Consider the following 25,337-nt stretch of genomic DNA (forward strand, 5'->3'; position numbering starts at 1 on the left):
AAACGCTCCCATATCACAAAGATAATAGCTCACAGCGCAGCAGGTACTAAATCCAGTATTAACTACTTATTGCACAGGGGGAACAGGCTAAAAATATCTTCTAAGGAGGAGCAGCATGTTTCCAGCCCCATACTGGCCAGCTGCAAGTCAGCTCACTTACAGTTCTAAGACAATCAGGCAGGGATAAAGTAAGCCGGCTCCAATCATAAGGAGTAACCTTAAAAGTAGTTATGAGAAGGGAAAGGGATAGGAGGTAACCTCAGGTGATCTTCAAGATAGTTTGGGAACAGCATCCCTTTCCATCCAGCACAGAGACTGCAATGCAGGCACCTGAACTAGAGGGAAGGGTGCGTTCACAGTCAGGTGTGCAGAGCAACTCTCTCCCTGGTTTGGACCCCAGACCCACTCAGACTCAGCCACATCCCCGCAATTAGACATTGGAAACAATCCTTTCTGACCTCAGTGAATCTATACCACGTGCAAATCTTTGAGGCCAGGCTGCAATCTGCTTGCTGGCACTCTCATCTCATTCCTGGAGATGTGGGAGTGGGAACTAGAAGGCTTGGAAAGGACAATTAAAATTCTCCATAGTCAAAAGGCCTACTTTGTTGTTTGCAATCACTGTAATTACTATGGAAACATCTCAGATGAAGAGCAGCCAGCCCCACAGCACCTGGCTCTCCCAAGCAGTAAGGCTGAAGCTCATGGCAGGCTCTGGGCACTGAGCCCCACTTGCTGGAGCACTGCAAGCCTGGGGACATGGCTGCAGCCACACACACCCTGCTGCTGCCCCAGCTATCTGGGAGCCCCCCAGGTCAGAAGAGATGGATGTGGTCTCTAGACAGATGACTCCTTCATATGAATAATATATGTGCATCCGTTTATAGCAGGTGTTTAATCCGCAAGGGCTTTTCTGGCCAGTGGAAATTCTATCACATTATTTCTTCCTTGTCACCGTTATAATACTTTTTAAATGTTGTTTTTCTTTCCCCTGTTAAAAGGAAAACATTTCTCAGAAACAGTAGTGGGCTGTTAGGGCTATAAAACAAGTTTGCACAGTCATGTAACACGTTGAGCCACAAGACACGACAGAGCGTGTTTTATGGGGCAATTAATACTTGCCTTGGGAGCACTGTGAGGTATGAAGCACCATCAAACACACGCTGGTACATCCAAATTCAACTTGTGAGGCTGCATTTTGAGCCTTGGCAAATAATTATGAATTAGTTGCCGATTTCTAACTTGCACTGGTTGAAGGAGCCATGCTCAGCACCAACAGCAGGCAAGAGCACTACCAGCATATTGGCCTCACCACCAACCCAGCTGCACCCCAAAAGCAGCTCAATGCAGGGCAACATCCCCCTGCCAGGAGCTGCAGCACTGAACAACACACCAGCATCATAACACAGAGCAGGAAAGTTGTAGCAGCAGAGGCTGACTGGCAAAGCACAGTGATCGTGTTCCTCCCCACACATATTACAATGAAAGAAGGACAAATGAAGTGATAAGGCTGAGTTACAAGCAATGCCAGGTCTGCATGATCAGCTCAGAGCCAGATCCTCACCTGCTATAAATCAGCACCATCCTACAAAACTCATGTTTCCCCTTGAAACTAATGTCCTGGGCTGTCATGCCTAGAGCCATGACCCTTACAAGCTGGTATTCCAGACTAATCCTCCAGGGCTGTTAAAACTATACATACTGTTTTTTCTTGGATCTCCTTTTAATTCTTGAAGCTCATCTAGATTTCTGCTAGCCTGACTTTTGGAAATCTAAAGCTTTGGTTTTTTAATCACTTTCATACAATGGTTCTTTAAAAACATTAGAAACAAGTATTAGAAGGCCTTCGATTCGACAAAACACACAGGACTGTCCCTACCAGCTTTAAGTTGACCGAGTCCTTCCCTAAATTAGGATTTTATAAGGGACCTCATATTTGTAGTGAAGGTGGGTTGCAATGCAGTTCTGTAACACTCTTCAGCAGCTCTACTTTCTTGGCTGGTTGCAAGAATTTCCTGCAGCATGCACTACTGCAAATGCTCTTATGCCAAAAGAAGTAGATACAGAGGTGCAAAAACAAAAGGACCCACATGTAAGAAAGTACCGTTTTGTTTCTCTCAAACTGGAGATTTAATAGCACCAATCCCAATTCTGAAAGGAATGTCTGGGAAAAGTTGCTAATAACATTTTACTTTTTTTCCTTAAAGCAGCCTTAAAAATAGAGACTGCTGAACTTTTTCATGGCTGCGTTCACAACTTGGTTTGTGAACTACCATGTGTGCTTATATGACAGCTTCATTTTTTCCCTGCTTGCAGCTCTGACCAATCCGTGCCAAATCAAGTAGCTGTACGGCTCGTTAAAGTACAGCAAAGCAAACAAAAAGGGAATGTTTATTTTACATTACTGTGTCAGATCTCACTTTCATGGACTACTTTTCCAAAGAGAATAAGGTGAGGAGGGTTTGGGGAACCTCTGGTTCCCACCACGATGCCAGTCAGCCGTCTTCCCAGGGAAGTCCCACCCAAGACTGGCTGTCCTTTCAGTACTTACAGTTCAATATTGACCAGCTGCTCTTGCTTATTTCTACTGAACTTCTATTGACGTTTGAGGCATTTTCATTACAGTGGCAAAGGCAGAGCTTAAATCGTGGCAGCCTTCCTGTGCTAAGTTCTCTCAATATCCATTTGGAGATAGGATGCTAGAGATGTTTGCTTTGAGTCATTTTTATTTAACCGCTCCCCATCTTTATCTTATTTGAGGCCTGTACACTGACCTCTACAAGTAATAGCAAGGTTACAAAGACAGCGAGAGCTCCCAAATATAGGTATTTATCTCCATTAATCTGCCAGAACTGCTCACTAATCATGGTCCCATTAAATAGATGTCAGAGAGCATCAATTTCTTTGATTTCTGAGATCCAATTAAAACATAAGGAGTAGGCATAACAATTACAGTACTTTACATAATAACTTTGCATCTCCATTCCTCCTGCATCCTATTAAACATTTTAGCACCTATTAGGGATGACACACTGTGTACTATGGAGGTCAAAAACTTAAAGGAATCCATCCAAAAGTCCAAGAGTACTGAAAACACTGGTGGCATTTGACATAATTTATAGTGCTAAAGAGCTGGGGAACAGGAAAAGGTTGATGTAGTAATAACATTAGCAGGAACTATACAGTCCATGCAAGGCAGTGCTAAATAAAGTGCCAATCAATAGCTCTTTTATTAGCAGGTACAATCAATGTACAGCAGGCAGGCCTGGCCAATTAAGCTTATCGACTGACCAAAGAGTAGCAGGAAGCATTCTTTCCTCGGTTTTGTTTTCCTTTCAGTAAGTGAGAAACGAGTTCCAGTTTTATCACTGGATTCCCACCAAGGCATCTCCAGGAGTTCCTGTGGAGTGGAAGCGCTGACAAAAAGCAGGCAGGAGCTATCTTGGTATCCTTTAACCTAGGGTCAGCCACCAGAGCCCACGTAGTCAAGGGTCACTTGCAAAGTAAGTTTTTTTTCCTAGTGACTGTATGAAGTAAAAATGTTTGAGATGAAGAGGAGAGAACCGCTAAGGGAAAACAGCAATGCCACCTAGCAAGGCTTAACTATTAACAGTCCTGGAAGGCCCAGGGAAATGAAGCCTGTTTCCATTCCATGTATTCAGTGCATAAACTCTGTAAAACTCCAAGTGTAGAGCAACTCGAGTACCTTCCCTTGGAAGAAAGAACTCCAAAACTACAACTTCAGTAAAAAATTAAACTGAATTTCCACCTCACATTGTAAAGGCTGCTGAAAATACGGGCTTTACTATTCAGCTGTGACTAACTAGGCAGATGCAAATAGGATATTTATCCCCAGTGACCCCCCCCAACCCCCAACTCTGATCTCCTCTTCCTCTGTTATCTCTTTCAAAAGGAAAAAGCTCAAAGACCTGATAAGCTGTGGGTTCTCAGTGTGATCAAACAAACACTGTGCAGTGGTCACAAAAAAGAAAACACATTGTAGGAACAAACGGTAAAGATTATGTTCTATGAAGAATCGCATCCAAAATTAGCAGCCCTGGTGCCAATTTCCCACTGATGGAAGCTGGCTGGGATGGCTGGGGCCTGGCCTCCCAGCAGACAGCATGCAGCATCCATCCCTGCAGTCAGGCAGGCTACATCAGCCTGCTCTGCTCTTCTTGGGTTTGATCCTTCAGCTTCCTATTGGAAGTCAGTGAATACAGCCTAGTTCGCCAGGCTCGTATCCCTCAAGGTCTGGCACATTCAGAGCTTCAGTTATTAACACCTCAAAAAAGCTGGGGGGAGGAAGGGCATTCTCAGCATGTTTGACCACAGGCAGATGGGCCCTGCAGGATAGGTCAGTTTCCAGCTTCATATCAAGCAGCTCCCTCAGCTGTATCCAATTCAGGAAATATTTTAGCAATCTGCAAAAGCTGCCTTAAGTGTCAAACAATCCACAGCTACAGGGGAAGGATCCCACTTGTTATATTTATTCTGTTTGCTGGCATTATTTGCTCGCAGATGATAATTTACAGACCTAAGGAAAGCAAATCAAATAACTTTACATCTTATCTAAGCATCACAAGCCCAGCCTTTGGTGCAACTCAGAACTGCTCAGACTGCATCCACCACACTGGGTGTTGTATGATCCTACTTTCAGTGCATGGCCTCTGCAAATATTCACCACAGACCACACGGGCACACATTCCCCTTTACTAGAGAAGCCAATCTAGCAGTAACCCAGCTTTGTTCACCTCCCTTCATGACACACAAAACCCCTGGCCCACTGTATTATGACCATGAAACACAAAGCACAAGACAAAAAACAAAGCAGGTATTCCACAGAAGCACAGAATCAAATGGATTGGAAGGCATTTCTGGAAATTCCCTAGCCCAACATCACTGCTAAAGCATGATCCCCACAGCAGGTTGCACAGGGAAGTGTCCAGGCAGTTTTGGTATATCTCGAGAGGAGATCCCACAGCCTCTCCATACATCTAATTCCAGTCTCCATTTCTTTCTTACATGGCAGCTCACAGAAGGTGATGGAAGACTGCAATAACAACCAGGAGCAGTGTAAAGCAACTCAATTTTTCAGAAGCATTTCTCACTCAGCCCTATGGTTCAGCTTTCCATGAGCTCAGAGGCCACAGGGCTTCCAAAGGAAAGTAAATCGCACTATTGCTTTTGGTTGAAGAAATCACTTAAAGACAAACTGAGAAACAGTCTCAGCTATTTTGTTCACAAAGCAGAATCTTATTCAAGATCCCCTTATTTAATCCAGTCTGGCTACAAGGCTCAAAGAGTTCAGCTTGTCTTTCAAATAGAAGTGGTCTGCTCTCTGAAATGCTTCTGCCAGTGACAGTTCAGGCCCACATTCTGCTCTGAAACCAGGACATTTATAATCACTATTCAGCACATCTGAACATGGCTTTACTTCAACATTGCACTATGCATATCCAAGCACTACAATGCAAATCTAGATAGAACTATCTCTGGAAAGCCATGGGCGCAGGGGACAGCCAGCCCCAAACTTTACTCACCTCTCAGAGCTGCCCAGCGCTGCTTCTTTCTTGCTCAGCACAGTCACATCACTGGTGGAGACATCCAGCCAAGCCACTTCATGGCTTCATCTGCCACTGCTGGTCTCTCTTGCCCTCAGAGCTGGAGCTCATTCCTCTGCAAGAGCATCTGTAATGAAGAAGACATCCATTAACTTGGTTGAACATCTAAACTAAGCTGAAGAGATACAGTAAGTAAAAAGCCTTTGTGAAGGTAAAGCCTGTACTGAGATGCACAGGAACTACTGTCTTCCAGGTTACAAAAAGTCACACCTCAGGGTCTTGGTATATTGTTATTGTTTGGAGGCTCCAAAGGCAAGCGAGTTATGACTCAAACCACCAGGACTGTCATGCTTTTGCCAAGGAGCAGCAAGTTCTAAGATACAGGACTACATCTTCCCACTCAACACATTCTCAACTAGAATCCTTAAAGCAAAAGTGGGACACGCGCTACAAATCCCACTTGGTTGCTCAACAAAATCACTTTGAAATTCCCTTTCCGTGCATCCATTTCAGTAGAGGGAAGAGAACCAAGAAGCCAAAGCTTCCCAGGAAGGCCCTCTTGTGAGCACAGAGGTGGTGCCCACTGCAAAACTCCCGATGCTCCCTGTGCCTCTTTTCCCATTGTGCTCCTTTCTCAGTGGTGCAACAGGTGGCAGCAGTTTGTTTTTTAAAGGTCTTTATTTCCTTACTGCCATTTTTCATGCACCATTCAAATCCCACCCACTACCATCCCCTAGCAAAGAGCAGACATAATGCTAAGTCTAATTATCAAAGGCTGAAACCCAGCAAGCAAGCAATCATTTAGTGACACGCTCGTGATTTCATTGATTTGAAAAGATATCTTTTGTGGCTATTGAAAAAAGAAAAATTGCCAGAGACTAAAACAGAGTCACTTACAACACAGCACATGAAAATACCAGGACTGGAGGGAGATGAGTGAAGAATGTTCATTTGTTTTCTCTGAAACCAAACCCAGCTCCTTGGCACGTGAGTCCAGAAGTCACCTAAGATGCCTTTTATTATAAACAACCTTTCTGCTGAGGTTTGCATTATAATTAAGGGTGATTTGAACTGTCACAAAACCAGCATTCCTAAACTACTTTTCTTAAGAGTCAAAGTCCTGTAGTTTTCTTTACTTTCCTCCCTTTTCCTTTATTATTTTTTTTACTGCCAAACAAGTGCTCCAGCAGCTGCATTCCTGGGGAACACTGACATCCAGTGGAGAGCTGGGGTCATCCCTAGAGCCACTGAACTGGACCCCAAGTCAGCAGCTGGGAGAGCAGCAGCCCAGGAGCCACAGGTTGCACTGCAAACCAAGCTGAGCCTCAGGAACAGCCTGGGTGACCTTGAGCTACAACTGTTATTTTGTCGTCTACATTAAGGTGATCACATTTCTACCCATGTTATTTCTAGTGGTTTACTTGTGAAGCTCAGATGTGGGTTGGTTGGTTGTTGTTTTTTGGTGGTTGTTTTTTTGGTTAAGGAAATGTTGGAAGAAAAACTGCTTGTATCCACTGGTGAGCAAATACACCATGCTTGCATCTGTTTCAGTGATACAGGATGACATGGTTATGTGTTTGGACAGCATTGTATTTCAAATGATAACAGACAGTCAACAATTAACATTGTTTTCCTTGGAAGAAACAGAGCCTCTAAGGTCACTCATGTTATCACCTAGCACAGAGACATCTGATAGCACCAGCTGGCTCCAGCCACCACAAGGATGTGCTTCCAAGTTGGCTCAGTAAAAACCTACCCAAAGGCAAACACACAGCTTGGTCTGGGAATCATGTCCATAAAGCCCACACTCAGATGTGACCATCTCCTGCTCCCCAGTAACTGCACCAAAGATCAACTTCCAGGAGCTTTCATTTTAAGGCACCGCTTTGTTAGGAGCATAAGGGGTACAGGAACAGTGAATGGCCACAAGAATCACAGTGCTGCCTCCAAACCACAGTAAGCAACACCCAAAGGAAGAAAACAGTTGTACTGCAAGCTGCAAAACAAGAACCCTTTCACACAGAAATATTCGAGGTTTCTAAATTGGTTTTCACTCCATGCTGCAATCCAGGACACAGCTTCAGAACACTTCATCCTTCTGATCCCTCAGTGTGGCAAATCCACCCCATCACAGCCACTGGCCCAACCACAAGCTTGATCTGAGCGGGACTGGGTTTTCAGAGTCCCACAGAGAGAACTGGAACCCAAGACAGTCATATCCCAGGCACTGTCCCCACAGCTGCTTGGAGCAATCAGCCCCAGCTTGCTCTCTGCTTTACCGCAGACCCCACTTCCATTGGGCAGACCCATTTGTCATTAAGGCTGTTTCACCACGACATTTCCAAATAAGACTTTGATCAGAAGTTCCCAACCAGCTCCAGTCAGGTGTATTAACCTTCTGGCCAATAAGCCGTGCCACGCTCCATTTCACAGCATGCAGTTTTAAACCAACTCTAAATGGTTTTTGTGAAGTTCCTATAGATTTGCACCAGAAAAAAAAAAGATATTGAGTTGTTACACATATTCCTTAGCTTGCAATAATACAAAACAATCCAGTTAAAGGAGCAATTATCCTCCACATCCTGCTCAGTGTGTGCACTGAATTGCACCCATCAGCGCCTTACTATTGAGAGCAGCACCTCAGGGTGGTCAAACTGCTATCGCCTTTGCTTCAGAAGGGCTTGAGCATGCATTTAAAAACAGCAACGGGGAGTGGAGATGCTGCCTTGGAAGGATGCACCAAGAGCAGTGCTGAGGCCAGTCTGTGCTCACGTGCCTGCTGCACCTGGGACAAAAGAGCATGCCAAACAGGCAACCTTTTTCTACCAAGGATCTCTGCTTCAAAGGTGAGCATGAGATACCTGTTCACTTCACTCCTGACAAGAAGATTTATAAATCTCTCTAAAGTTCGTGCTATTTTAATCTATTTTTCAGAAGTATACGTACAGATTGTAGTGCTATTAAAGAAAGTGTTCCTTTTTCCCCTCTAGCAAACGTTAGACCTGTCTTAAGGCAGGATATCTCCTTACTGCCTGTTTGATTTTTGTTACACAGGTTAAGTAAAGAAATACCTCTTTTTTTGTTGTTTTGTTTAAAAAAAAGAAAGTTCTTAATGCACCCTTCCAAAGGAAATAATAGGGAATGGCTCTTGTTTCTACAGCTAGCAAACTATGTGGTTTCTTTTATGAGCTAAATGAAAGGAACATACAGAATAATCATTATGGATTTGTATGAAATTACTAGGTATGGAATGCAGTAAATCCTCAAACAAGCTTTAACTATAGCTTGTAAGATATAATAATCAGGTAAAACTGGAGACTGTCCTTTTGTAAGATGCAGCAGAAACCTAATATTTTATCGGAAACCTTGATTTATGTTTAATAGCTCTGCTACCTACTAAAAAAGATCTTGTATTAGCAAATGGGTACAGATCCAGTCCATTAGCTTAGGACAACTGAAAAACTCAAGGGTTTTGTGAACTAATGCAATAAAATATCATTAAACACTGTAGCATGACAAGACAGACAGAAGGTTTGAGTTGAAAGTCAGGAGAAGTGTTTGAAATGAAGTAAAACGTACAATAGATATGTTTAGGTACATCTGGCTTACATTTGCAGTAGGTCGTCAGAGGACCTTAGTGTCTGTGATGTAAATGAATAACAGAGCCCTCAACAATTTAACTGTCATCAGTATAAATGCTTTAACTGGCACAGTAAAGCAAAGCTCTGGGCCTCTTTCTAAATCTCCATAAGCTCCTGGTCTGAATTATAAACTGGGGCTGCATTACCTGAAGATGAAAGCAGCCAGGTCAATTCACTTAAAACCAGAGAATTACCACGGCGAGGCTGTGATGAGCAGCACAGCAGCATGTGTGCGAGCGTGCAGTTGGGGCTTCCTTGTAGAGCTTCGTGAAGGCAAGAGGAGCATCTGACTGGCTGGGCATTACAAACCCAGATTTGCAAATGGAAGGAAATCTATGTTTTCAGCAAGTCAGCATTTCCAAACAGTAAGACCAGAGATAAACCTCTAGAATTAAGTCTCTGCTAAGAGAAGGAACACTGCTTTAAGGAACAAATAACTCCTGTGTGATGTGCTCTGAGCCTGTGGCTTGCAGACAGCTCCCACCAGGCTGCAACTATCACGCTTACAGCCAGGTCAATGAGCCTGACTACATAAGCTCTGCTGCTGCCTTCAGGGCCTTTAACCAAATCTTTCCCTTTCTTCTTGCTCTCATTTCCTTACTTATCTTCTGTCAGCCTCGAGATCGGCAATTCTGAACAGCAGAGGTTATCCCAAGTGCTGTAGGTGTGTGACACAACAGACTGATTCCAAGGCTCCTGCACCAGACAAAACCCAGACACCACTGCTACAAAGCTTGATGAGTTGGAAATATTGAACAATTCTGCTGGGTAAGGGCAAGCAAACTGAGAGAGCTGCAATAGCAGATTGAGCACACTTACTGCCATGCGGCTCAGTTAGCGTCTCGTCACATAACCTTATGGGCTCAAGATGAAATTGTTTCCCTCCCCCTTCAACAATTGCATAGGATGTTCTCCTTTATAGTAAATTCCAAACAAATTAATGGATTCCAACATGCACCATCAAATTTATATTTCCTCTTCCACAGAGTCCTACCCCTGTAAGTAATCCTTAAAATTCGTCATGAAGCTTTCAAAACAATTTATGCAAACAAACATCAAGCGGAGCTATTTGTATTGGCAGCACATTTCACTTAACAACCTACAACAAGGAACAGATGGTTGGAGCTCTGGAAACAGCTACAAAGAGAACAGTAGGAGCAAGTCCATCAGAAGCACTTTTTTTCCCCCCCAATTTTGTGAAGATTACAGACTTGTTCATGTTTATTTCTTTGATTAGGCTGTTATTTTATGTACTCATGAATCCTTCCCTTGCATTTCATGGAATAAATCCCCCAGAATCACATCCCAACTGCGCCTCGTTTACAGAAGTGCTGCTTTATGGACTGAGCTATCTGCTCCTCACTGATCCGGCACGTTCTGAAGTGGTGGGGAAGGAAGTGAAACAACGTGCAGATGTTAGGACAAATTTAAGGCAAGCATCTTAACAATTCATATTTGTCTTTACCCCTCTGCCCAGCCCCGAGTCTCTATATTAAAGCAGTCAGAAGCAAATGAGCTGTACAGCCGCATCCATCACAAACACCATTTGGGCCACCACTGGTGCTGTAAGCAACAGGATTCTGAAAGCAATCAGTGAAACATCATGAAAGTGAAGCAAAAAGGACTCTGATTCCACTTGTGATGGAATTGTCATGTTTCCCCCTTATCAAAATAAATGAAAGGAAAAACTTGTTAGAAGCAGAAGCACTACTCAGCTGTACAGATCTTTTAGAAAGAAGCAAGTCTGTCTCTGATGGCCAGTAACGAGGCAAGACTCTTTATTACCAGCAGCACTAAAACAAAAAAATCACTGTCATGTCCACTAGAATCTGTTCTAAGTTCATGCAGATATACTGATAGAAGCCCATGAAGACTCCCCCAGTCCTGGGATTAACTTGAATATATAGGGACAGCAGCCCCATTGCCCAGCACAGCTCAGCATGCATCCTCACTGCCACAGCTCAGGCAAAATGAACCCCCAGTGCCACACAGGGACCAACACAGGCTGTGATGGTAAAAAATGAAAACCAAGAAGTCCTTTACTCCCATAGAGAACATCATGATGTCTTGAAGCAACAAAACCCTTTATGAAGGGCATTAACCTGGGTGGGGACAGAGGTCAGCTCAGAAGGGGTTGGCTTTGAGAACTGAAACCACGTTAAATCTTGGTGAGGCAAAGCCAAGGACAGCACAGACTGGTCTGACAGCTTAATAGCATCTTTGAGCATCACAGTAAAATAAACTTGGTTTGACACACCACCGTGTAGTTTCTGTTCTGCTAACAGTATGACAGTGGTTGCATAGCAGGGTGGCTGCAGAGCTGCTTTCACTGGCTGCTTCAGTGAGCCACGGCATCAGTCCTTACACACCCCATGCTTCTGCAGCACCATGTAACACAGCAACGACTAAAACACTGCTCAGGGACAAACCCAACGCCACAGAACAACATCCTGCCTTACACAGCACCACAGGTCCAAGTTTTCCTCTTGGAGCAAACTACAGTTGGATGCAGCAGCAGAAGCCCATGCAGTCAACACAGTGCAACGCTTCCCAGAATCAAGCCACAGGAAAACAAGCTCGCAATGAAGCTGACCTAACAGTGCTGCTGAGCAAAAGGCTCTTTGGGGGAATCAGGTGGGGCAGAAAATCTGGACAAGTTTTGTCACACAGGTATTTCTTTAAAGTTGTAAACAAAAAAAAAGTAAAAGTAAACATGAAAGCTGATTCTTTCAGAACCTGAGCTATCTGGCTGCACTTTAAACCAATCTGAGCATAGCTACAGCTCTGAGTTCACGATCCGACCTGTAACATGATATCCAAACCCAACAATCAGCCTGAAGTTCACTTCAGCTTTCTTCATTTGGAGGATTACGACGAAGCGTTTCCTGAGATATCACACTCCCAGCAGCTAATGGCATGTGACAACCGAGCACTCTTACACTGACATTCTAGAATTGCAAGCACTTGGCCTCTCCCCTGAGCAGAGCGGTGAGGAGTGGTGCTGTGAGCCTGCAGTTGGAGCCATGCAACTCAGTGAAGTTGTTTCTGTGGTGGCACAGACAGTCATACAAACAAAGCCAGGAGATGAACTCCCAAGGCAGTGGGAGAAATAAGTGTCCAACCCCTCTGCATCTCCGGTGCTCTCCCTGAGGGGGTCTCCAAGCTGACCACGTAAAACAGCATCACTCCACAGTGAGTAAAGTTTTGTGTTTGCTTTAATCTTCCCTCATTTCAGTTCCCAAACCTGCATGCATGCTGCTGTTTAAACCAGCAGAGTACCTTCAGAGCCACTCCAGCATGAAGAGCCTGCTCAGCTGCTGCAGGCACCAAGCAGGGGGGTGCCAACATACACCCTGTGCTGCAGGACAGCAGCAGCTTCCTGGGGGCAGCTGCACCATCCCAGCACTGCCCAAAGCCCCAACACAGCTGCTGGGGTTCAGCCTGAGTACAGGAGCCAGCACTATTCCCAAAAGCATTAAAAGAAATCAGGATGCTTGTTATTAAGCTTCAAGTTCCCTTCTAAGGGAAAAATGCTGTTTCAGCTGAATTTGGTGGAATTACAGGAGCTGGTTAGGTTAAATGCTGACTGTGTTTCCTGGAGGGCACCTGAGACAATGGCCTGACCCAAATTATTTAATCTTGATCCAGACTTAAATTATTCAATTTTAAGCTTCACAACTCCAGGAAAAGGAAAACATAACAGAGGCTTGTGAGCTGCTTCCAGGCCTGGGAGCTGGGAAGGGCACCACAACCCAAAGCCCACAGTGACAAACCTCAACAGAAAGAGCTGCTGAGGGAGGGGACGGGGGCTTCATGCCCATTTGGCACCAGCTGGCTGCTCTGCACAGCAGCGCAGCTTCCATCAGGAGTTTAGCTTCAGGACTCAGGTGAAATTTCTGCCCAAAATTGAAGAGGCAAAGATCAGCTCTCCATGCTCCCAGCCTGGCACAGCCACCAGCACCAGAGCCTTGCCCCTGCCATATCACTTATCCCCAGTGCAGCTCTGACTATGAACCCCAGCCTGGCCCTGAGATGTTTCCCAATCAAAGCATCATTAAAAGTTTCCCCAATTACTCCCGCTCAGGACATTCATTTTTCAGACTGAAGGAAGCCAGCCATACTGTGTCAATAATAATGAACTTATTAACCTGAAAAAGATAAGGTATTGATCAGCTTGCTCACACCTTTCAAGAGCTTGCTGAGTAACAGCATCCGGAGATGAATTTAAAGGAAAAATCTCAACCTTTGAATGAGAGGGATTTAGAAAGTACGCATGAAGCATGTAAGATTGCTGAGCTGCACAGTGCAGCAGCATGCACAGCTCCTAGTGCTCCTCATCCAAAGCTCACCAGGGTACAAGAAGCTGTACAGCTGTGTTTGTAGGACTCCAACCACTGCTAATTCACCCAGGTGGGAAAAGGCATCCATTAATTAAGACTAAATGGCCCTCTGCCTTAGCTGGACCCACAGCAACTTCATATATCTTCCAATTGTACAATAATCTGCTACATGGTCTCGGGTCTCAGCTCAGCACAGGGCAGCCTAGCCTGGGCATTTCGCCACCAACCACACAAGGAAATGGCTGTATGGGTAACAGCAAGGAGAGCAAATACTCATCAGCAGCACAGCCAAGGCACCCAGCATGGGATGCTGCAACAGAACCAGGAGCACCATCTCCCTGCTGCTGGAGGAGGGCTCAGCAGAGCAGAGCTGCCCCATACCAGCCCCTCAGCCCATGCACAGCCTATTACAGCCTACATCCAACTGCACCTGAGCAGCACAGCACAAATCCTGCACACACACACAATGTGTTTCTGCAAGGGACAGTAATTTTCAGTCTTCCTTCTACCCCTCACTGGGCAATTCCAAAAAAAGCATGTCCTGGTAGAGCAGCCGAGCCCTTCCCATACACTCCTGACCTACATACATGCTTAATATGTTAATTTTTGTTTTGGTTTCAGAACAAAACCTGCCTTTTAAAGAATATTTTAACAGATTTAAAACCAGAAACACTGCACTCCCCTGAGGCATTAAAAAATGCAAACTGAAGACTTCCCATGTGTCGAGGTTATTACTTATTTCCTTCCAAAAACAGAAGAAGTGTTGCAACAGTTGTAATGCTCCAGCTCACTAGGCCAAGAAGATGTTTTCTTTCTGCACACTCATTAACCATAGTGTGGAACTCAATAACTGGTCTAATTTCCTACTTTAAATGTTTTTCTTCCCTCCGGTTTTCATTTTATGTTTTACATTTACATAGGACTACACTCGACCACTTACCTTGAGAGTCTAGATGCTGTCAGAAACAATAAAAGGAAAGGAAAAGTGTCTGGAATCACAGAAGCTTTAGTGTTGAAAATTGTAATTTAATTTCTGTAAATGAATTTAAGCACTCAAAGCTTTCTTTGTCAGCCACAGATGAAAAACTGATAGGCTTTGAAGGCAGGCAATGTTTTTTCAGTCAAACCTCTGAAGTAAATATTTACATTAGATATAATAAGAGATGTTATTTCACACCACAGATTAAATCACAGCTAGTTATTAAATCTGGTATAACACTGGGGAGCTCCCCGCTCCTGCTGCCCACAATGGGCGCTCTGTCACTATGCTGGGAGCCCCAGGACAGCTCCTGAGCTCCCTTCCCATCCCTAAGCATCCCTCAAGGTGCTTCAGTGGCCTCAGGGGCCCTCACACCAACCCTGCCTGCTGCGTGGCACAGGGACAGTCACCTCACCTGGTTCCAATTCTCTGCATGGATCAGCAGGGCTGGGGAACACATTGCTCAGTAGGGGCTCAAGGACAGGACCCTCACCCTGGTACCACAGATTGGAACAGACAGGGGGCAGCTCTGCCCGCTGCCTGCCCTCAGCTCCACCTGCATGCTCACCTCCTGCCAAAGGGCACAGAAGCTTTTCCCTGTATTTGGAAAGTGGTTTTTTCCAGAAGAAAGCTTCAGAGCATGCTAAAAAGTAGGATGACAGCACCTCGTAAGTGAGGAGGCATTGCATTTCTCCTTTTGCTCTAATAACTATTGAGGGTAGATCACTCTCCTCCCATCCTGCCTGTCTTTCTCTGCCTTCCTGCACAGACTTAACAAGACTGCTTATTTACGCATCCACTGTGCTGTACTTCTAAGGCAAGGTCATTAACTTTGGCAGTTTCACCTTACCTTTCATTTCTGCACCATTTCTGCCCTCTACCTCCCCAGAGCATGAGGGCAGCAACCAGCAGACTGAGGGCAGTGGAATCCCTCCGCTCACTTTTCTGGTGCAGATACACTGCAAAAGTTGCTTTGGTTTGGCTGGGCATATGTCACACAAAAGCACCTGAAAGGTCTGTCTGTAAGGGAGTGATGCAGGAAATCCTCAGGTTTCACCCTCACCCCAGCATGGTGAAGGTTCCCAGGCTGGTTAATGGAGCTGGGCATCTCTCTGAGCATATGCACAGCCACACAGACCTGGCCTGGGGAGCTACCAAGGGCTCATACCCTCTCATCCCAAGCACTACTGACTTGGGAGAACTTTTAAGCAAGATGATGCGATCCCATTAAACTCCAGAAGCACCAAGGAGAGGTGCAAAACAAGGCACTTTCTTACTAATGGCAGGACACTGTAATATTTTCCTCTGCTTATCAACGTAATAAAGCAGAGGGTAAGGCCCTGCAAACAAAATTAAGCTGAAAGGGGCTAGAAATAGTACTGTACTGCACCAGATATCCACCAAAGAAGAATACAAACATGTAGTTTCTAGGAAAGAACACAACCATGGTATGCTAACTGCAATAAGTATTAATTAAATCATTATTAGCAATCAATCTAATTTCTGTCACTTCCTGATATCTTAACTAAAGGCATATTTGCAATACTCTTATAACAAGTTACAGCTCAAGCAATAGAGCTGCTTGCAATAATTCAGAAACATGTACACTTTCATATGAATATATCATGCCTAACTAATGAGATTGCTCATTTCATAACTTCAGTTCCATTTTTATTATTTCATAAAACTGGAAGTCCTTATCCATTTTATGAAAAACACCAAACCTTTGTGAAATTCATTAAATAAGCATAAAAAATTCATTAAACAAGTGAATTGCATTCATGGCTGCTTTGATGCAAATGCCCTTTAAGCAATGTAAAACTCCATATTGATTTAACCTTTCATGTTCTGATATTTTCATGTGGAGATATATATATATATAAATCTTTATTCAAGGAATGAAATTAAGTTCTGATCCCTTGATCTCCAGCCAGGGTGAGGTAGATTGGTCAATTTAAATAGTCACTGCTGATCAGCAAACAGCTGAGTTTGTACTAAAACTGAGCACTAGTATTCCCGTACCTCCTTGCCAGCAGATAAATACACAGATAAGATCTCTGGCTGAATCAATAGGATGCCTGAAGTTTTGTCTATAGAAGAGAGGCAACACTCACCCCTGCTGGGCTGGCTATCACAAGGCCAAAGTGACCTGCTGAGGAGCGGCTACTCATTCCTATTTTCCTATTGCCCCCACTTCCACTCAAAACTGCAGCAAGCTGCACAGCCAACAGGCTGGGCTCTGACTCCCCATGCACCCAAGAGCTGCCCAAGATGGGAGCTGCATGGTTTTCCTGGGGTTACTCTCTACCCCTTTGCCCAGCAGATACAATACTTCATTGACTCACTTCCTGCCTTTGAAATCTATGGAAACCACAAAGCTCTCCAAACCTTTGGGCAGACAAAAGTCACTGCGACCCCTAGCCCAGCAGAGTTCTTTTCTTCACCATGCTGACAGTGCTACACAGGTGGTAACATGATGATGTTTCTGTGACCAAGGCATGCATCCAGTACCCAAAACACACCTGGTTAGATCCAGAGCTGCCACAGACTGAAGTACCTGCAGTCCTCCAGCCATCCCCAAAGCTCCATTGATGAGAAGCAGTCACTTCACCAAAGGGTTTATGACAGTCTGACTGCAGCAAGCCAGGCAGAATTGGAAGGACAGGCAGCATGCAGTGACACAGCCATGCCCACGGCTGGGTTTGTGTGCTTATCCCACCATGAAGGTGCCAGCTTGGAGGGTACTGCGCAAACTCACCACACTTAATCTCACTACAGTCCCAAGAAATCAATACGACTTAAAGGGGATTTAGATGATATGGTTAAATACCATATAAAACACTGCTGAACTGGGCCTAAGGCACTCAGGTGCCAGCAGAGCTCAGTGCCATCTCTTCACACTCCTACATCACATCCCTTGCAGCCCTGCTACCTTCCTTCCAGGTGCCTCACTGAGATGCAGCAAACCAAGCCAGGAACAACCATTTCCATTTATAACCATTTGAATTATAAACAATAAATTTTACACACCAAAACAGGTCTTTAATCCTCGTATTTCTCTCCAAAATACACCCAGACATCCTAATTCTCACTTGGCTCAGCCAAACAAAACAAATTAAGTCTCCAGCCCAAGTTTTCCAGAAGTTAAAAAACGAGCCCCAAAGCATTAAAATGAGTTTTAAAAAGAAAATTACAGCTAACATATTCAAAGCATCATCACTTCTAAAGGTCTCCTCAATTTTTACCCAACTTCCCAGAAAACACTGCCTCAAAAGGAAAGCAGAGTTTCTCAGAGAAAGACAGAGCAGCACCCAAAGAAGCTTTGCAGAAGGGACCCCAGCCTCCAGCACACAGGCAGCAGGCAGGGCTGCCTTGCAGTAAGGAGGAAGGAGGGCACAGCCTGGCAACCTCCGTGCCTCCCAGCCTCACCACGCTGCAGGACAGCCCAGGATGGGCAGCTGCCAGCCAGCCCAAAGAGCACCTGGAGCCCTTTAACTTCATAATGATGAGGTTTTATAGTTCATGCTGCCCTTGGCACCATGGGGCAATGACAGGGCCCATGGGGACCCTGCAGGTCCTGGAGCTGTGGGAGCACACATCCCCACCACAGCAAAAACAAAGCCTAAAACTGGCTTTGTGATAATTGTAAAAAGGAAAAAAGAAGCAGTAAAAACCTTGGAAGCTTTTTCATGATTACTAATTTAACATACAAACTATGTTTTATTGATAATTCCAATAGCAAATCTGCCTTCTGCACACATTGTGGATGATGCCTAAAATAAGATGTGCAAGAAGAGAACCTTGTGCCTAAGGCTTCTTTTTTAGGATAATTTGCTATAGAACTCAAACAAGTCAAGGAGGAGATGTTCAATAGGGAAGAGCTGAGCATGGCTGCTCTGTGTGCTCCCAGCCCTGCAGCAGAGCTCCATCCCTACATGCTGCAGCCACGCGCTGGGTCACCAGTCAGGTTCCCAGTTAAATAAACTCTTGGTGCAACAGCACACCAACTTCAAGGATTTGGCTCTGTGTGTGTTATTAGAAATGGAGGTACGAACTCCAGAGAGTCCGCAGCACAAACATGGCTCATTTGTCTGGAACGATATTATTTGGCAGGGAAGTAAAAATTAATACTGTATGTTTTGGAAAGAAAAAATGATTTTCCCTAGATCTCACACACATAAATAAATGAGGCATATGGAAGAGCAGACCCAGAGCAGCTTGAGGGTAGTGAGGCCACTTGCAGCTGAGAACGTGGCCTGGGGGCTCCCCATGGCCCTGCACTACAGCATCACCTCCATGGGGCCGGGACACTGCCTGGCACCCAGCACAGCTCCCTTCCCAAGCACATGCTGCCCCATCAGCTGTCAGTGGAAAACTTACAGCAGCTGCAAATAACCACAGTGCTGTTAATGTGTAAACACAGCTTTCTGCAGCCTCTTCCTTGCATTTAAATCAGTTTCACTTGAGGAAAAAAAGAAAAAAAATTATGTTTGTTTTAGCGAGGCTAACCAGTCAGTGATGTGTTTGGCTGGGAACTTGTTATGTTTTGCTACTTTCTCATGTTGCTATTTCCATGTTCAAAGGCTAGTTAAATTATTTACACTACACTTCATATATTGTGTACAACACTTGCCTTGAAACGAACAGCAACTGCAGAGCTGAGATCCTTGAGCCCACGCCTTGGAACGCAGTGCTGCACCTCATGGGCAGGAAGCCCCACCTGCAGCTCTGCTCAACTGGAGGGTTGCATGGAAGAGCTTAATTCTTTGGGACATTAGAGGATATGAGATACACGGTGAACAAACTGAGCGCTAGCTCTGCAAAAACAAACCTGTACCATTGTACAACAGCAGAGGTAAACCACTATCATTGGCACCACAGCTGAAATGCATCACCTACCTCTTCACTGTGCTCACATTCACCAGTTGGTCTCCATAATGTACAACCAGCATCAGTGACTGTCAGCAGGTGTCATTTCTGACACACATGTTAAGGAATATTGGTGTCAAGGTTCAATTTCTACTGCTATTCCACCAATATCCGCCTCTGACATTGCAAGCCAAAGTAATACAATTATACACTGCCCAACCAAACTGGACACAGAAGTCAGGCAGCCAGCTCTCCTCGCCAAGTATCAGTGCTCTACAGCCTTAGTGCTCACCCCAGTTTGAGGCCTTACCAGCACAGTGTTCTCAACAGCAGTACCTACAAAAGCCAAAGTAATGTACACTAATAAGGCACAGACCCACACAGGCCCTAATGACCTCAGCTTGGGCAATACACTGCACCACTGTTAAGTCTCCTGAAGTGGGGATTTCCCACAAGAAGACCCTACATCAGATAGAGGACAAGACAGTAACCCAATCCCAATGCTCAGAGCTCTGCTCCATGTAAATTCACTCCAATTATATAAACTGCCAAATTAAGAAGTGAGGTATTTAAAAACAAAGGGCTTATAACAGAGCCACAAATACAAAAACAAACATCACAGAAATCCGTAATTCCATTTCTTGCCTTGCTTGCCTATTGAAGTGCCATATGCTGCTGCGAGTGCTGCAGAAATATCATAATAAGATCATAATTATAAGGTTTGTTGAATTATAGAGTAAACAAGCCACTTATTTACATTTAAATACAAACACTGGTAATTGAAATGTCCCATGCTTCTCTGTTCTCAGCTCCAGGAGAATAGCTATTTACTGACAGCCTGATGTGCCTCTCACCAGCAGCCCAGATCCATGATGCTTCTCTCTGTGTCAATCCTTGCTTGCCTACATTATTCCATTTCTACCTTCCAGCCCCCAGGCTCAGTGCCACAGCACTGAGGAGTGGTACAAGCTGGCAGCCACTGTTCCCGGGGGCTGATGTGGGGGTGGAAAAAAGGAATCACAAAAAAATGTCTTTAGGAAACCAATTTTAAGATGACCTCATTGAAGCTATGCAAAACCCAGCTGCAGATGCAGTGATACCAATCAGGTCTCGCTAAGAGCCCAGCTCAGACTGAAGGTGAGCACACATCCAGAAGGCTTAGAAATCAGAGCTGGTTTTGCACAAGCCGCGCACCAGGATTTTGCACATGGTTTCTGCTCCCACATACTTTATTTCTGATAGCTCTTCACACCTGGATTGAGTTACAGCCTTGCTCCGAGGCTGCTGCTCTCCTGTCTCATGTGGAAGCCCAGGGCAGAGGGGATGTACCAGCTTGGGTTAATGGCCCCATACTTCAGCATGAGTTAATGGTGAAGCTTGCAGTTAGCAACAGCAGCTGCACACTAATGCTAAATTAGAGGATCTCAGTCACCTGCTCCGCTTCCCTGCTCCTTCCCCAAAACAATCCCCTCTTTTGGGTTTAATAATTAAATGGCCCAAGGAGAAACAACTATGAAAAAGCAGACAGGTGCCTGGAGCTCCGTGAGAACAAGAACCACTTGCAGGAAAACAAGAGGAGAAACTGTCCTGAGGCAGCCACAGCTCAAGAGAAATCCCAAGACCAAATGGCAAGATGGGCTGCATGGCTGGAGCAGAAACAGCCAACCTAAGTGGACAGCAGTACCTTCACACCGGGTCAGCATAAAGAGATGTGACAGCCACATCATTTGTAGAATATATGTTAACATTATTAGGGTAAGAGTGCTAATAGTGAGGGCAACTCTCCCATAATTACAACTCCCTTGCAGGCCCTGATTTCATACCAACATAGCAGAGGCAGTACACAGCACAGACACTGCAAAGACCTCCCCTGCTGGGCTTGGGGCCACACAGATGCAACAAAGTGCATTAATGACTAGGTCTGATTCTTGCAGGATCCTGGCTTTTTGGATCACTTTGGTATCAAAGCCCTTCCCAGCAAAGTTCCTATGGATCTTGAAGACCCCAACAACACAGCCTCACTTCACCATGCTACAGATTAGGCTGGAAGAGCAAACAATGAACAAAACAGCACAGGAGCAGACTGATTCTGTCTAAAATAGAATGCCATCCGACAACACTGTTTCCCACCCCAGTGCAAAACACCTCTGAACCTCACACTCTGTGCTTACAAACCTGTTTTTTTCTTGTTTATTTTTAATCCAAGCATTGGATACTGCCCCAGCAATCACCCCTACCCACTCCCAGATTGGCAGTGGTGAGAAGGCAGCAGGGCCATCTCAGCAGGCTGCTGCCACATTGCAAAGCAATGGCATTCAACTCAGTCACTCCACAGACCGCACAACTTTATACAAAGGGGAGAAGACACAAAGAGCCATGTGGGCTGCAACCCTTCTCTAGCAACTGTTAAAGCAGTCAGAAAACATCTTCATCTTAACCTCTCCCCTGAAAATAAGAGCACTGCACATTCCCATCTTTGTTTCCTTTTTGCATACTTCGCTTTATCTCCCCTTTACAAATCCTGGAGGTGAATAATGGACTGAGAATAACGTGTGTATATTTAAAAATATAACAGCCAGTGCAAGTCAAGACAAGGATAAATTTTTCCTCGGCACAGTAAATTAACAATTAAAGTAGTAAATCAAATTAAAAATAATAGTAACAACCAAGCCATGTAGTTAAATGGATAAAACCCTTCTCAGAGGCTCTGGTGAGCAGCCATTGCTCCGTCCCACAAGAAGCTTCACCACGTTGTTGCCCATGGGGCCACCCTGCTCCATACAAACAGAACACTTGCTGGAGTTTGCCCTTTTCCTCTAGAGGAAAGCACACTCAGCCCCACTCCTGTCCCTCCCTAAGCTGACACAGCACCACAACAGAGCAGCACTCCCCAGCCAAAGTGGGCAGTGATACCTACCATGGACGTAAGCCCTCAGGGGGTGCCCTCCACCCACCCAATGCACCACAATGGCTCCCCCAGCACACACGGTATTGAGACACCCACCTTGAATAGTCCATTCCACAGCCACATGGTCCTGCTCCCACATCCCTACTGTCCCACACTGCCGCCTCAGGTGCACAAGCTCCCCCCCCTCGATGCAGCCCTTATATAAGGTCTCCTCCCTTCTCCAACAGACATGGAATTGCCTTCAGCTGGGAGCAACCTGCAATTCAAGTGGCCTAGACCCACCTGTGGCTGCAGTCACAGCTGCATTTTAACCTCAATTACAAAATCCACAGGAAAAACCCAGGCTGTTTTTTCTCCATTTTTGAAGAGTAAAGTGATCATTAAAAAATGTGAGTGCCATCGCTCTGGCTTGTGGCCATCTCTGAAGCACACTTGAAGTGGTGACCTTCACTGAGGTGTATGACCAAGGAACCCCAGCCCCATTGGCAATGTAGCCCACAGACCCACTGGGCTGCCAAGAATCAAACCATACAGAGGACCAAGAAATTGTGCCTGCAGACAGAGATTTTAGAAAGGTCACTGCTGATCGCTGCTCCCACTGTCATAATGAACCTCCTGGTTCTGAAAGTCACTGCAGGAAAACCAACACCCTTTCATGAGTTCAACTGTTTGGAATGACTTTCTAACAATTACTTCTCTGAAATTTCTTTCATGGGATTGAAGGCTTTTCTCGTATCAGATTCTCTGGATTTCTCATGGATTATGCATTTCTCCAAAACTCGCTATTTGCAGATTAAAGAGAGAAAGGAGAGTTAGAAAGGACACAATAGAAAAAAAGATCAGTAAAGAAAAATAGTTTAAATATTAATGACCAAGGGGGAAATGGAAACACATTAAAGGCAAATGTGAGAGCTTTTAAATATGTTATTAAAATTGATTTATAAATGAGACTCTTCTTTAACCAAGTGCTTCAGCCTTCACTCCTTATTTCCTTCTGCTGTCTCTCCAAGCATTGGTGTCACCACCCAAAGCCTGAGCATCAAGGCAAGATATCTGCAAAATAATTAGGCTGGCGATGACTGCGTGCTGTTCAAAGGGGAAAACATCACCCTGTTAAGCACCTCAGAGAGGAGATGAAACGCCGGCTGCCACCAGCAGCTGCAGAGGAACGTGCAGGGCATCGCCCCGTGCCCCAGGGCTGCTCAGCACCAGCCCCAATGGAAGCAGAGCGGACAGAGCAGGGACCTGCTCACCCCCAGATGGAGACACCTATTGGTTACAAAGGCAGAAAGAGATATTTCCCATTTTCTGTCCTTGATGGACACGGCAGCAGAAGCTCATTGCACAAACCACGCCATTAATGCAGCCCAAATAGTGGGAATTATCATTGAAAGGAATCGACCTTGTAAATCTGAGGAAAAGCACCGGTATATATTTAACAAATTAGTCTCCACGTATTTAATGTTCACGTAGATAGGCAAAATGCTTTATTTTAGCACTGCTGTCTGCCATAAACCACCGTAACGTTAGAGGTGAAAACTGCAAACAGAAACATAAAACATCACCGAGAACCACAGAGCTCATAAGTCTGATTTTGCGGTGAGAACGGTCCGCAGAACTCATTCTGAATGTCCTCGTAAGATCCTTTTTATAGCAGGTTATGAATCATCACATGATATCTTTAAATGGATGATCAATACTATATTTTCCCATAAAACGTTTGGTTTGAAATCCGATTTTAAGTGCATTAGAGTTTTTGTGCACCGAATGAGTGAGTGTCATAATAAATTGTCATCGGATACGAAAGAAATATGGCTTAGATTAATTGCCATATTTATTTATGAGTCTATAAAATACATTGTGAAAGTCCTGGCACATTTTTGGGATACCAGCTTGAACTTTCAAGAAAGTTAAAAGCGTTAAGTGAGACTGAGAGTAGATTTATTATTGGAATGTTTTTAATTGCAGTTCCAACCAGACACAGGTATTAGAATGGTTGTGCCCTTAATGGCCACGTCTCATGTGTTTTTTCTTTAAAAATGATATACTTCCCATATTTTCATTGATTTTATGAGATTTATTGTAGATTAGCACTGCCTGTGTGTGAACTCCCCAGCGGTCCCTGCCTCCCTGAGCAGCTGGCCCAGCCCTCAGCACCTCCAGAGCATGGCTGGAAGGTGATGGGGGCTATGGGGGGGCATGGGGATGTATCCTGTGCACAGGGCACTGGGACCAATGGACCTCAGGGTGACAGCAGGGGTCCTGCTCACTGCTCCCTCCTCCAGGGGCACAGCAGAGCAGATTCAGATGTATTTGGAGCAGCAGGCTGAGTCCTTCACTCAGGCTTGAACTAAGGGAGAGGCTCCTTGGGGACAGCTGATTTGATGGGCTGGGATGAGGTGTCCCACGTTAAGTGCTTTTGGTTTTTGGTATGAGCTATCAGAGCAGCTCTTCCTAATGTGTGGCAAACACTGCTAGGTTTTGGTAAATGACAAATGAAGGTAAATAAGGCGGCAGCACCAATCCCCACGTTTAATGGTGCACGTAAGCTGGTGATAACTCATGGAAAATAAGGCACCATCGCATGTAACCGGCACACTAATTAAAGCATAGATCCTGGAAATTACAGCGAGCAGACTAGGAAATGGAATAAAACTGTCATTCACTGCCACAGAACAAAGATGACGAACGATACCTATGGAAATACAGATAAGAGCCTCCAGCTCAGAAGCAGCCCACTCACCCGGACTGCCCCTTCTGTCAGTGGCACAGCAGCTGGGCAAAGGCCAAGGACACAGTGCATGGTGCAGTGCCCAACAGCACCAGGTGAGCCTGGCATCCAGCTCAGCTGTGCCGAAGGAGAGTTGGGTCGCCCTGCTGCACAGTTCCTTTACCAAAGCAGCCTTTCCTCAGTGGCCAAGCAAAGTGAAGGTCCACTCAAGGCCACCACACCGCCCACAGCTCCATTGGCTGTCACTGCACCTCCCTTCTGTGCCCCCCATGACTCTCCCAGCACTGTGGCACAGTCCACGAGCA

The 25,337-nt window shown here is 45.1% G+C and overlaps 1 long non-coding RNA gene across 2 annotated transcripts; it reads right to left on the reverse strand.

Moving 5' to 3' along the window:
• Positions 1-375: 375 nt before the first annotated feature.
• Positions 376-22,462, reverse strand: LOC140257519 (uncharacterized). 2 transcript variants are annotated; one of them, XR_011905038.1, is made up of 3 exons: positions 22,398-22,462; positions 5,544-5,691; positions 376-991 (listed from the first exon to the last, which is right to left on the reverse strand). It is a non-coding gene; the product is annotated as an uncharacterized lncRNA (long non-coding RNA). The 2 variants fall into 2 exon arrangements; XR_011905039.1 differs by lacking the exon at positions 376-991 and adding an exon at positions 2,994-3,524.
• Positions 22,463-25,337: the final 2,875 nt, after the last annotated feature.

This window comes from Excalfactoria chinensis, chromosome 11, assembly GCF_039878825.1.
Source record: "Excalfactoria chinensis isolate bCotChi1 chromosome 11, bCotChi1.hap2, whole genome shotgun sequence".
Taxonomy (NCBI): domain Eukaryota; kingdom Metazoa; phylum Chordata; class Aves; order Galliformes; family Phasianidae; genus Excalfactoria; species Excalfactoria chinensis.